At 39.2% G+C, this 14,255-nt stretch overlaps 2 long non-coding RNA genes across 2 annotated transcripts in view; one reads left to right on the plus strand and one right to left on the minus strand.

Moving 5' to 3' along the window:
* Positions 1–14,255, minus strand: part of LOC138685573 (uncharacterized) — a 104,239-nt gene that overhangs the window by 39,365 nt on the left and 50,619 nt on the right. Inside the window, exon 2 of the long non-coding RNA XR_011324867.1 lies at positions 8,149–8,276. This is a non-coding gene — a long non-coding RNA (uncharacterized lncRNA). The remainder of the gene's footprint in view (positions 1–8,148; positions 8,277–14,255) is intronic.
* Positions 1,349–12,175, plus strand: LOC138685574 (uncharacterized). Its single transcript, XR_011324868.1, has 2 exons — positions 1,349–1,438; positions 11,840–12,175. It is a non-coding gene; the product is annotated as an uncharacterized lncRNA (long non-coding RNA).

The raw sequence follows: 14,255 nt of genomic DNA on the forward strand, positions 1-14,255 counted from the left end.
CAGCTGTCCATCTTAACCTAAGTGATGAAGTTGAAGAGGGTTTTTTTTTTTATTCTTTTTGCCATAAAGAATGAATTCCCAACTTCAGGTTTGGAAGCAAACATGGGACTCTTTCCCACCGAACGCTTCAATACCAGAACTAAGGGGACACTTGTTGAAAGTAGTAAAAGATTGGCTTAAATCACCAAATTAAGTACTTTCTTTTTGCAGAGAAAAGAGGGAATTCCTGGAACATACTGCCACAGGGGGTTGGGGAGGCAGATATTTTGATCAGTAGGTTCAGAAAAGGATTAGATAAGTTCATGGACAGCAGGTCTATAAGAAGACATGAAAAGGATTAGTCAGGACTGCATTCTCAAACATCCCTCATATAAGGATTGTGGATGCTAGAAGAGAATGACAGGGGAAAAAAAAAAACCTCCTCTTGCTGGTTGTTGGAAACAGGCTCCTGGGTTAAGTGGACTATTGGTCTGACTCAGCAGGACATTTTGTATGGTTTTATGGTACATGGGTACTTTCACCAGTCTCATTCCCACTATGAACACACATACCATGAATTTTGGACTTATGACTGTTCCCCCTAGGAGATTTCAAAACAAAAATCTGCATTAGCCTCAGTACAGAGGCTTTTAACTTTGCCTGACCTTCCTCATTTTGCTAAACTTCAGCCCAAGCATTCCACTATGAGATGGATTCTTTGCTTTTTATCCCATGTGTATGATATCCAGGCTCGTACCTCTGGCTCAAAGGTAGTGTGTTTCCTAAACATTTGATCTTTATACTGTGTGTTTTGTTCTCATCTGTAGTCAGTTTTTAAAAGATTTCCTTTTCCTATTTTTTTTTTATTTCATACTGTTTGTCCTGACTGATACTCACTCTGCTCAAGTGCGCTGATGTACTCAGAGACTACTATAGAAATCAATACATAATGGTAATTGCAGAAACTGGCTAAGTTGTTTGTGAAACATCATCTGGGACCAGGCATGGAAAGACAAGGCTTTTCTCAACCATAGTCTCTTATTATTGATTGCCCTGAGATCAAAGTAAGCATGCTGTAAGATGTACTAAGTTACAACATAACTTCCAACTGCTGGGAGAGGGAGAGTCCCTAAACACTTCACAGGGAAATGCCGGCCAGGAGTTGAAGACTGGTTTGGTGGGTGGCATACAAGGACGCAGAAGCTGGACTTTCCAAAAAAATTTTCCAACGTTGCTAATGAATGCCTCTAGAACTGGCCTGACATGCTAAGAAATACTTGCTTATTTGGAATGCTTGCCTTTCAGTCTTGAAGGCCCTAATGATTTTAGTTCATTCCCTCCTTTGCCCTTTTCTTCCTCCGCTTTGAATAGACATGGGAGGAGTCCCTGCATATTAATCTTGTTAAGTGTGCTGGAGCTGATGGTCTCAAATCTAAACTGCTTGATTTAGCTGCCAGAGGTAAGTTTCCTCTTTATTTAACCTCCCTCTGGAGACTGATGAACTGCTTTGAAAACACAACAAGGTCATACCTTTGCCTAACAGTGAAATTAAATTAAATATGACCTTTTACAGATCTAGTTCATGACTTCTTGTAATTCCTAAATCCCACGGAAAAAAAGTCAGATGATTTCCCAGAGAAGTGTGGTTTGGTTTGGGGTTTTTTTTTGACTCAATGAGTTGTCTTTATTACCTAAGACATTCAATCTTTCCTCAGTGGTACATATGTTGCAAGTACTATGCCACTTGTTGGCTGTGGCTTCCAATCCAGGCTGCAGCTGTTTTTAGCAACTTAAAACTAAAATCCTCAGTATGTTAAATCTCCAAAAACCACTCAAAACCCCACAATCAACACTTACTCATTTTTACAACTAATAATTCAGTATTCACATACATGGGCACTCCATATCAACATCACTGTATTTCAGGTTGTCTTGAAGTAAAAGAACAAGTGTCAGTTACACGATCGATTCTAGGGCTGTTCGTTCTTGAGAATAATTTATCCCATGGTGATGGATTGTGGATGTGTTCAGAAGTTTGCCATGATGTCCTAGCCGAAACAACAAAGAACTTTTTGCACCACTTGCCTCTCCCACTCCCCCCCCCAAAATGCACATTTCCCCCAAACCAAACAAGACATTACTTTGGGGTGGGATCCTGCTTAATTTACTCTGTGCAAGAGCACTTCTTTATATTCACTTAGTTTTATTGTTTCCATCATATAACAGTACTGAAACAGCTCTTTCTTTGTCTGGTTGTAGCAACAGGGGGCATAATTAAAATCTTTCACATATATGAATATATTTTTATATCTACACATATATATGAGAATATGACTGCAAAATCGCTAAGTTGACAGGAAAGATTTAGGCACAGGTATTAGTGTTGGAAGCCACTACACGGGGATAACTGTATAACTCCTACTACTGTTAGAAGAAGATTGTAAGATAGAAATGTGCCTTCAACTTTCTGTTTTGCTGTAATTGTTAATAACGTGAATAATAGGAGACAATTTTCCAGCCGTTTATTCTCCCCACTAACTATTAAGTTGTGATATTCTGTACAAAAGCATTCTTCAGAATCTGAATTTCCTGTAGATAACTGAGTCATTTGCTTGTAATACATCCTGTTGTGAACTATATCCGTTAGTTCAACTAGGAAAAAATTGTTCTAAAAGTGGAAATTTATATTTATTATAAAAGTTCTAGAAGTGGGCTAGTTTATATACATAGTGATATAACCAGCTCACCGTTTCCCATCTTTGTCAGTCTGCTTTCTCCTTGGGTTGCCCGCAATGGGAGCAGGTGAGTCTTTACTGTGTTGGCAGCTAATAGGCAGAGCCATTATGCGGCTCTTGTGGATCATTAATAGGGAATATTATCTGAAATTGACCTTGTTTAGACATCGAGTGCCTTTGGCCTCGCTTCAAGATACTTAACATGAACAATTATCTGATAATATGTGCTTTTAAAAGACTATATTGCTTGAGCAGTATCTCACTGTAAGAAGCTCGAGTGTGCACCAGCATTTTCTTTTCAAAAGGTTTTATGAAGTATAACTTCATGGAATGTAGAACATATTTGTCAGACTGATGAGAATTTAAGGCCAGGAATTTAGACCCACCAGTGCATTGTAATCTACTATGGAAAGAGCCACTCAGTGTCTCTGTTTCACATTATTGCCTAAAATTTCTTAGCATATAAGCAAGTTTTAGCTTTTTGGAAGACATGCTGTGCTGAAGTTTCAGATTATGCAAAGGTTTGGATAAAAACAGAGAAGGGACCGCATGAGCACACAAAAACGGTGCTCCCTGTCTCAGGTACAACCTATATCTTTTTCTAGAGGCACAAGTGTCCGCTGTCAATTATATGCTCTCATGGGGCTCTGGTTTTTTAGACACGGGAATTGCCAAGCATGCTGTTTGAACAGCTTGTTTCAGGACTGATATTTAAATATCTAAATAAAGTAGTTATTCTTGGAAAACACCCATGACAAAAGAGGGGATAATAAGCATTTTTGTGTATTATAATTTTTCACCTGTCTTAACTAAATAAAGCTGTATCAGGGACACTTTAGGATGATAGAAGTTATATTACTTTTAAAACATACATATGCAAGCTATAGATTACATTATCTCTAGAACATGTAATGATTGGTGGTGGCAGGTGAGATGATGCTATGTATGGTGATGGTATGTGCATTTAGACCATTGATGGAAAAGCAGGAATCTGACTATTCTTCAAAGCTGAAGCAGAGAGAGCAGTGCAAGCCCAGGCTTCTCCTGTTGGAAGACTCTGCTCCCCACAGAGCATAGTCACAGTTTAAATCAAAAGCCTGAAAGATGTTATTCTAAGAGTAAAAATAAAAAGAGCAACTCCTAGAATTTCAGATTTCCAAATGGAGAGTCCAGATTTTTTTAGATATGCATATAATCATGCTTGAATTCCTCTGCTCTAGGGAAATATAAATTATATGGTGTCTCTGTTCTCCCACCAGCATGCTTCACCTGGGATAAGCTACAAGTCTTAGCTGTCCCATCACTCTTTTCTGTTAGGCATCACCTTGGCCCTCTATAATTTTTTGGTGCCGGTATCGAGCAATATGGTTCTATTTAACTGCACTTTTTCTGTAACACAGCTTCCTTCAGCTTAGTAGTTTTTCTGGCTCTTGCCAGAATATGACCAATATAGGATAACATTACACCAAGAACCTCTCTTCCTCATTTTAAAAGGCCAGCATATCTCATTGCAGAAACAGTCACATCTTCCTAATTATTAATGAATTTTTAAATAACAATTTATTCATCTTTCTGGGCTATTACAACTACAGTTCATAAAGCCTCCCATAAAGAACTAATTCCTATTTTGCTAACCACACAGGCAGTAAGACACAGTATTTGACTGCAGCATAGTCAGAATCTAAGTGAATAAGAAAAATACTGGGTAGAGGAAAAGAAAGGTCCATCGTGCCTGGCAGATGAGGAACCAAAGGCAGATAAACGGTTCAATCAGAAAGTCTATGCCAAAACTGATAATTGAATGTGGACTTTCCAAATCCCAGGCCGGTGCTTTAAACAAAATTGCTGCTTCTTCCAAAATATTAATGCTTCATTTCAGTTTTATCTTAGGTTTCCATATCAGAAAGGTGAAGCAGGTTTCACATACTTGTACTGAAAGTAAATTTGCCATACAGCAAGGTCAATTTTTTTAACCCCATTGTTGCAGATTTTTTTATTTGCTTCATTGGCTTTTTTTAAAAGAATTTAACAGTCTGATTATGTCACCAATCAATTAAACACTTATTAATGGCCCTTCCAGTGTCCCTCTACTCAAGTGCTGTGCTAAAGCACATGCAAAAGAGGTATGACACAAAGCTACATACAGACCCGGCAAAGAGCCATAACCATTGTCTGTAGCAGGCATTTAGAAGGGAATGAAAAAAGGGGGAAATTGTGACTTATTAACTCAGCTGTATTTACAACATCATGAGTGCTAGTAGATGAAGAATTGCAATCATTACCTAGGAACCTAACAGCCCATGAAACCAAGTGCCAAGGTTAAACAGGCTGTCTAAACAACAGGGGTTTATTGTCTATTACATCAGATTCACTCAAAGAATAGGAATATAGTTCATGTGAATAATGTGTTCATCAAATAGCCGTTGCTAGCAGAGCACAGGGTACATAGTTCCCAGTGCAACCCATACGGATAAACATCTAGTCTGCCTTTTGGGGACAATTTAAACGTCTACTGAAACATATACATGCACTGAGGAGACTAAATTATTCCAATTCATTTCACATGTCCCACCAACAGCAATTTTATTTCATTAAGAGTGTGGACAGGCCCTAGAGATCTGGAATGTGCTTCAGTTATAGCTCAAGCTATTCTTCAATACTTGCACATAAAAAAGGGCACAAAAAAAGAAGAAATTAAGTACAGGGAAGGATTAATGTTAAAGAAAGCAACAATGCTATCAGCAACAACAATACCTGCATCAGACAGAATTTGTGCAGAATGTTAGAAAATTGTCACATGCCTATAATAATACTGGAGAAAAGATCAAGGGCCCATTGTGCAAGGTACCGCACAGACACTTAATAGCCAGTTCCTCCCTGTAGCACTTTCATCTTCGTTTGTTTGTTTTTTCTCTCTCCAGCTATACCCTAATCTCCCAGGGCCAGACTGCCATCTGTCTGATGCTCTGTCCTTGATGGGACTGCTCAGGATAGCATACTTTTAAGTGCAAGTTAGTTTTGGAGAAGGAGGTGAGCCCAGGTAACCGAACGAAATGTAGCCTGCTGCGCAGTGAGTCAGAAAGAGGCTTATGTCCTTGTTTTAACTGAAAGATCAGTGCTACCTGGCTAGCCTGGACCCTCTGCACAGGCCTGAATTTCACCCTGAGAGAAGAACTTGCATAGCAGGATACACCGCTGCTAGGGCATGGGGCTAGTCCATCTGTTTGCCTTTCTACCCGAAACGTCTGAAATTTATCACCAGTTGGAAAAAAAAACAGCGCTATGATTTCATTACTTCCAAATGAAAACATACACCTGAGCTTAAAAAGAGGAGACAAACTGAGAGGCAGGTGAACCCTGACTTTGTAATGCTTGCAGGACTAGATGAGAGATTTTATGAAATATGTATGTGGCTGGTCTTCATTCTGTAGCATCTGTTTCCTGTGACTGCCACTGCATTTTCAGTATTGTTTCGGTTGCTTCCAGTTAGAGAAAAAATAAATCTGTGCCAATGCAGAAGAAATACCATGGATAATTTTTTATTTCTGTAAGCGACGTGATCTAAATAACACCTAAAAAGTGTCTAGGGAAGCAGGAAGCCTCTTACTTTTTGGCATGGCAACAGAAGTTTAAAGATACTTTTCATATAGCAGAAATAGCTGACAAAAATCAAATTATCAAGACAGAACTCAACTGTCTGATCCAGTGGGCTAATGCCAACTTACAGCAGTTTAAAAACTGAGCCAATGATACATGAACAAAATACAGCTGCTTTTTGCAAACCAGGATAGTAATGCTACATCTACTTTGTGAGCACTCTTATTTTAATATTAAAAAATAAAGCTGGTTAAAATGAGGCTTTTTTATAGGAGAAACTGTGATTCACCAAGACGACAGTGTAATGATTGCTGTTCTTGAAATTGTGAAAGAGAGTTTGATTTAATGTATTGGTTCACAGTTACAAACAAAATTGCGACGGTTGAAGTGAACGAGTCCAGACCAGGCCTCATTATTTTGAGGATTTCTCTCTCTGTAGAGATCACTAATTGTGAAATTCCTCACAGGTATACCTGTCCTTGATAGGAGAGTAGCCTGAAGTCTAAGCAAGTGTTGTTAAAGATCATCAGTTGACAGAACAGTATTCACATAAAATAATAGGCTTGGAAAGAAATAGTCAAGAATTTAAGCAAACAATATTGTTATAAGCAACCAGCTATTATCTTCAAGCACTTCAAAATAAATACAAATGAATCACCCTCTTGTGATTTCCCTTTCAAAAATGTAGGCAAATTGTTATGGTTATTGTGGTTGTTTCTGTAATTGAGCTAGTTAAGATTGTACAGTGGAATGTATATAGGGGTTTAAATCAGCTACTAAGGAGGTCTCATTAACCTACTGGATTTGTTGAAGATATTTTGAAGGCTGGAGGCAGCCAAGAGAGTGCCATGACAAAGAATTGCTTTGCCTCTTGCTCTTCTTGGAAAAGGTTAGAGCTGACACAACCCCCAAAAGCATGCAATACCGACGCAAAGGAAAATAAGCTTGTTGCTCATGGAGGAGGGGTCCTCTCCTTTAGCCCTCCTACACCAATGTCCTAGCTGCCCTTCTGCAGTGGGACCTCTCCCAAAATGTCACAGCACTGCCTGCTACTGTGGTGTCCCCTGAGGACAGGGACTCCTGTGGGCACTGAGAACAGGCTCTACCCCACGTATTTGCAATTTGGCTTTCTGCCACAATAATCAGGAGCTGGAAACTGCCTTTAGGGATCAGAACCAAGGCCCCTGTAATCCCATATTTTTCAGAAAAGGCTCTAAGAATACCAGGAGGTGGCATGGGTGCAATCTGCCCCTTTTGTCTCCTGTTTCTCCTACTTATGCTTAGCAGATCTGCAAATAAAGGACTGGATACCTAAGTCCCTGGCCTAATCAATTGCCCATGCTGATGGTTCCACCATCTAATTTTTTGTCCTGTGGAAAAATATTGGTTTCTTTATTTCAAAGTTTTCCAGCTTCTTACTGTGGAAAGTCTCCTCTTTATGTCATGGTACAGGAAAATCTAAGTTCTCAGGAATCCTGCTTTCTTCAATTTTCCTCACTAGTTCACAGAGAGGTTTTCACGCATCTATCTTATTTGTCACCTCCTTTCTACAGTAAAAAAGCCCACACTTTGAATCTCTTTTTAAGAACAGTTTGCCATAGCCCCAGTTATTTTCCTCATCGGTCTTTGCGTCTGTGTTCGTCTGAATCCAGAGTAAGAGGCATTACTCACATCCATAAGTGCAGTTATATTCCCATATTATGCTTTATTTCATTAGTTGTGTGTCTTACAACTCAACAGAATCTTAACTTGTGTTCAAAGGTGCACGTGTCCCTTTACTAAGTCTCAGTACAATCTAGTTGCCTATGTTAACTGTATGAATTCTTATTTTATTCACCTATGCATTAGCTTTTGTTCATCAACCATAAGATTCACCCACTGAATGCTGAAGTTTCTCTTGTGCCCTCAGAGTTTGGAGGGCAAAGGAAGGTATTTCTCCCATCTGATTAAGGCTAATTCAGATGCCTAAAGGACAGTTCAGAAAGTCAGAGTTTAATATTTGTGTCTCTTCCATTTAGGCAAGAAAGAAAAATAAATTCTCACCTAGTGGTTATTAAGGGAAGACCAACAAAATGTCTTAAGCATAATTATCTCCCATCCTAAATAACTTTATCAGATGCATATTGTGCTACCTCATTTCCTTCTTCCAGATTAACACATACTTTAAATAGAGAAATTAATATAGAAATAATTCTATCTCTCAGGGTTGTTTTTTTTTACCCTAAATTTTGTTTTATATCTCTGTTGCTTGTGGTTGATTTCCTGTTGTAACTTCATTTCAAAGAACCTAGTGACAGGTTCTTGGATGTCTTAAACAAAGTATTACCAGTTATCTTCCCTTCTTCAAAAGGGATGATGAATGTATTCAAATGGTCTGTAAAATTTTGAAAGTTTACCCATGACTTCAGAAAACATTAGAGGAATTAGTCATTTTTGAGAGTGACACAGTGATGCTTTTAGATAAAAATGATTCTTTGGTATTTTGGAGGAGAGGTTGTTTGCTTTTACCGAAATTCCCATTCAGTCAGTCAGAACAAACAACAGTATTTTCAATGACCGGTCCCATGATTTGCACTATTCAGTGTGCATGGGATTTGAGGGGAAGGCAGGAGAGTGCAAGCTGCAGAAGGGAAAATTCTGGAAGGACATTGATTGAATCACTGTGTGTGCACCCAGGTAGCATGCTGTGCTGTGCTGAAGCACATCGGCGATTCAGTCATTTCAACAGTCGATGTCATGAAAATGAGCCTGCGAGGACATGTTTAGCTGTTCCGCAATAGGTGAAATATAGTTTGAAAGCTGTTGGGAACCTCAGGGGATTTAACGGGAACAGTACAGAACTCTGTTTGTGGAGGATTCAAGGGCAGTTTTAAAAAAAGTGAGGGGGCAGAATTTTCTTTTATTTTCCTTATTGTTTTAATTGAATGCATTATTTTATATATAGTTATATTATTTGAAGTTATTATTTTATATATAGTTATAACTCTATATTGCTGATCAGGAAACCTGCAAGTCTTGTAGCATTTTGTAAGCATGGCTATCAATGATGCGTGTAACTTGATGACTAGAATGCAGGTTTTGTTGGTTTGGGGTTATTAACTTTCACTTTTCTTCAGGGCTTGCAAGGATATAAAGTTATATGATATATAAAGAGAGTGTTTTGTCTCATCACAGCCCCAAACACTGCACTTCTTAGGTAACAGGCATCCCAAGACTCAGAGCACGTGCATGTTCAAAGCCTCCAGTCCTACTCTGAGACTAGCCAGGAACCAAAGTTTTTGTGCAACTGATACATTCAATGGGCATAAACCCAGGGAATGAAACTCTTGTGTGAATTTTTGGCGGCCCTTTCTCCACAGGAGGAAGACTGGCTAACATTATTTCAAGTTATTATGATAGTTATTTCTGGTAGTAATTCCAGTACATTAAATGATACGAAACATAAACCAGTCTCATTATACTCCAGGAGTAGCCAATTTATACAACAGCTGGGAATGAGATCAAAGCAGGTTTTTCTATCTGACCAACTGAATCACAGGATACACACATCACATGCTGACTGCTGACACAGCGCTGTGCACCAAACAGCAGTCTGAGAATAGAAAAAAAATGTTACAATGCACTTATTTTGGGAAGGGTTGCACTCATACCGCCACACAGGCATGTTTGTTCACTGTAGACTGAAGGAGGGGACAGGCTGACAAAGCTGTATTGCAATGGCAAATTTGCAACAGAGTACCAACGCAATCTGAGTACCTAGACAGCCTGAGGATGCAACTGGTGATGCTCCCAGAGTCACTGCTCCAGAGTACAGGACATCTGTACAGATTTGTCCAGTGCTCTCCAATGCCCAGTGAAGAGGGAGCTATGAAAATTGCATGTTTCAGCTTCTTGGTTTGGAGTGCTCACAATGGACATTTTGGGTACTTGTTTATATTCTGCATATTTCAAAAGCTAGTCTGCCAAGTAAACCTTCTAATTCTCTCAGGAGCCTTGTTCAAAATTACAAGGAGACTATAAAGGAAAATTCAAGCCTAAGCAGCTGCAATTTCCTTTCTTTTAGCAAGATGAAAAAGTGTAGTTGTAGTTATTAATAAAACACGTAACATTTGGAGAGCTCTGTAATCTGCTTTCCTTATGTGTAGTCCCTTTTCTTTTAGTGGGAGTGCCTGCGAAGGAGGGAGACCCTCAAGAGGTATAAGAGGGATAGAATTAATCTCAAATTTCCCAAACTGAAAAAACTGTCAACACCGAATTACTTCACCTTACAGCTCTGAAAGACAGGTGGATAAGGACTATTATCTTCATTGCCTGGGTGCAAAAGTGAACTGGGGGGTTATTACATTTCCCTTGAGTCTTAGGGGGAAACAGAGAGAGATGCCCAGGAATTCTTGTCTTATAGGTCTGTAATGTTTTGTGAGCGCATGCCTAGCATGAAATATGAAAGAAAAAGGCACTGCAATTAAATTTGTTTGACTTGGCAAGATCTTAAATAGCAAACTCTTGGGGAAGCAGGGAGAAGGCGGCTGCAGAGCCTTTACCTCCTCTGCTGCAGAGACAAAAGACTGAGTTTCATTAACAGTTACACCTACAACAGTTCAAAAATAATTACCATGTAAAATGCATTTGTGTTAGAAGCAATTATTTGATAATCTTGTAACAAATCTTGCTAACCTAATTGGGAGTTTTGCCAGCTAAAAAAAGTAAGTAAATATTTCAGCAATGTGACCCTGTACGTCTATTCCCTCCGCATAAATGTTTCCCAACCTTCTCTTAAACACAGACCGCTCAAATTCATATCTGGTCATAAGATGCTACCATTCAAACCCAACACAAACCTTTTGTATTGTCCCCACCTCCATTTCTGCCCCTCCATTACCGAGTTCATTTAGTAATGCCGATGCCCCTGTGCAGGCAATACCAGGACACCCACTCCTCCCCTGCTGCAGCGGTTTCTGTTCTAGTGAAAGCTGGCTTTATTCAGCACTCAGACCTCCTACCTGATGGAAATGGAAGTGGGATCAGGGCAACATATTCAAGCAGACCCTCTTCTAAAAGCCTTTTGCCACCCTGTGTTACTGCTGTTGCAATGGGTCAATCCAATGGAAGGTCCTGCCGTGTCTTTCCTCATTCACGCACTCAATTCTGTCAGGCAGCTGCCAGAAAAACAGTGAGCGAACCTTTAGACGCATTAAAACCCCTTCTTAAAATCCTGTGTTTGTCAGAGAGAAGGCTCAGCCATGAGCCAGCTGCCCCATGCTTCCTCGGCTCTAGCCTTGTGCTAAGCTCTCCTCTCCCTCCACACAATCCCATGCCCATACTCTTTGGTGTAACAGCCTTCCCTTGGCCCTCTCCTGCCTGGAAATGTTCACCTTCAGCTTCTTATTTCTTCAAAAACAGTCAATTCTGTATTCTGACATCCAGAAATCCTCTTGGTCTATCCTTACCCTAAGAGAAAACCTCCAACAGACAAAAATACAAACAGATGAATATGAGTTCAACTTTTCCTTCCCTCTTTGGTGCCATAGGCCTGCCTTTCCCATGTGAACTCAAGAAAGAAGAGGGGCATTCAGGGAGAGCATGGGACATTTGACAGCTGACCTAATTCAGTATTCATGGAATGGACATGATGGGCATCAAAAACCAGGAAAAGGCAACAGTGAGACTGGAAGAGTGGAGAAGAGACCACATGGGAAAAAAATTGAGTACAGACACCATCCATACTAAAATGCTTAGAATTTTTAAGAGGTGCATAACTACAGTATTTGAGCACTTTAATTGAAATACTGTTTTATATTAAAAGCATATTTCATCCCTTCTTTGGAATCACAGACTTTGAAATAAATGAGTTCTTTTATTATCAAGTTGGCTTCATGTTATACCAAATTAACTTTCATTAGTTTAATTACCCATAATATATTCAGCTTAAAAGAAAAAGGCATCCATTTTGCCTAGCACAGCAAATCAAAAGTTCTCATAGAAATGTATTGCTTAATGCAGAGAGAATTCATAATTTTCTAGCAGTGAAACTAGTTATCCTCAGTAATAATACTGTGAATAATTCTGGCGGTATCGGACCAGATTAAATGCATCTGATTCTAGCAATTTCTGTGAAGTGCTGAAGATAGAAGACTAACCCCATTCCTAATCCTCCCACCACAGGGGAGAATCATGCTCATCTATTTCCCCTCTTTCTGTCCACTGATTATTTAGGGTGCCTACAGTGACTCTACTCCACTTCTTTCCTAATTTCAGTTAATTATAAGGCTCTAGCCATCAAATCTTATTATGCTCAAGGCAAAATTAAATTGTGGACGATGTCTCCACAGGATGCTATTTCTGCCCGTTTCCCTTTGGAGAAGAAAGGGTTTAAATTCTTAACAGTAAAAGCCCTTTGCACATTCCGAAGGGGGCAAAAAAAGCCCCAGACTACAACAAAACCCCCAGAGAGACGGAAACAGAAATGATTCTGGGGACAATTAGTAAAAAAAAGGGAACAAGTAGGGCACCATGGATCCCTGAAAGCATTTTGTGTGAAGAATTGAACATATTGAGGGAGGAAAGCAGACATCATAGAAACCCTGACCTGAGAAGCTTCTTCCTATGAATACGATGAAGAGCCCACTTGTTTGTAGCTCCAGAGTAGGAATGAAGGAGAAAGATGTTGGGAAGTGCTGTTGTTAAGTTCTCTGTTGGAAAAAACCCAACTTGTGCTGAACACACGCCTGACCTCAGGTTTACATAAAAGTGTCCGAATTACTTTCATCTGACTTTAAAATGTTATGGTGTCAGAAAAGTGCAAGCTACTCAAATTGTAAACATAAGCTGTAAACAGAAATAAAGAGAGTGCTTTTACTTTAAAATAAATCAAAAGGTTTTCAGTTAAAACGAGAATTTGCAGTTCTCCATCGTTTCATTTGCAGCTGGTCACTAAATACCCAGAATATTTTGCACATACATTCAGGAAATAATTTATTTGTTTTGAATAAATTAGAATGGAAGATGGCAGTTACGGGTATGAAATTTAGAGAGATGCTTATGATTTCTTTCTCTAAATTAGTATGGATAAATGCATTCTAAGTGACATAAAAATCTTCTCAGGTTTCTCCTGAGACAGGTGTTTTGTTTTAGATGAGGCCATATAGCAAGTAACTCACAGAAATTTCATTTACATTTGTTTACACTTATGCACAGCTCCATGCATAGGCTCAAGCTTCTGTTGCCATGGCCCTTCGCGTATCTCCTAGTCTCTCTGATTCCTGTGCATTGGTTTACTGTATTCAGAGGGGAACCCATTAACATGCTCCACGTTTGATGTGGTTGACAGTCTTTCAATATTAATTCCTTGGTGTGTCATATGTTGCATGATAATAGTTATTAATGTTCTCCAAGATCCCAGATATTTGCATTCACCATTCTTCTATTATACAAGCAAAAAAAAAAAATATCCATTAAGCTATTTTAAATATTAATAGTCAAATTAATACTATTAAAATAATGAAAATGTACATCCGTTACAATCTTTATTTCTTTGGAAAAAAAATCTGTTTGTTTTAGTCTGGAGCTTGTTGGATGACTGCATCTACAGTGAAGTGCAAAAATGCAGTCTTTTTATTCCTCCCTCCAGAGACAGAAAAACAAAACAGGAGTCAGTCATTTCAACCACACTGAACGATCATGCTGAGCTGTACCAGGACAAAATCATTTTGTGGTTATAGGAATTCTGAGCCAGACCTACAGGACATACTTAGCTTGTCCCTATGGAAAGACAAGAGCTGTTCAAAAGTGCTGATTTCATTATAACAGACAAAACAGAGTCCTCGCACTGAAGACTTATGCAAACACCGGTAATGTGTCAAGGATTGCTGTGGAATATCATGGGGCCATGGAAACGCCCTCACATACAAATGACTCCCTTCCTCCCCTTCTCCATCACATACAATG

Source organism: Haliaeetus albicilla, chromosome 6, assembly GCF_947461875.1.
Source record: "Haliaeetus albicilla chromosome 6, bHalAlb1.1, whole genome shotgun sequence".
In the NCBI taxonomy this organism is placed as follows: domain Eukaryota; kingdom Metazoa; phylum Chordata; class Aves; order Accipitriformes; family Accipitridae; genus Haliaeetus; species Haliaeetus albicilla.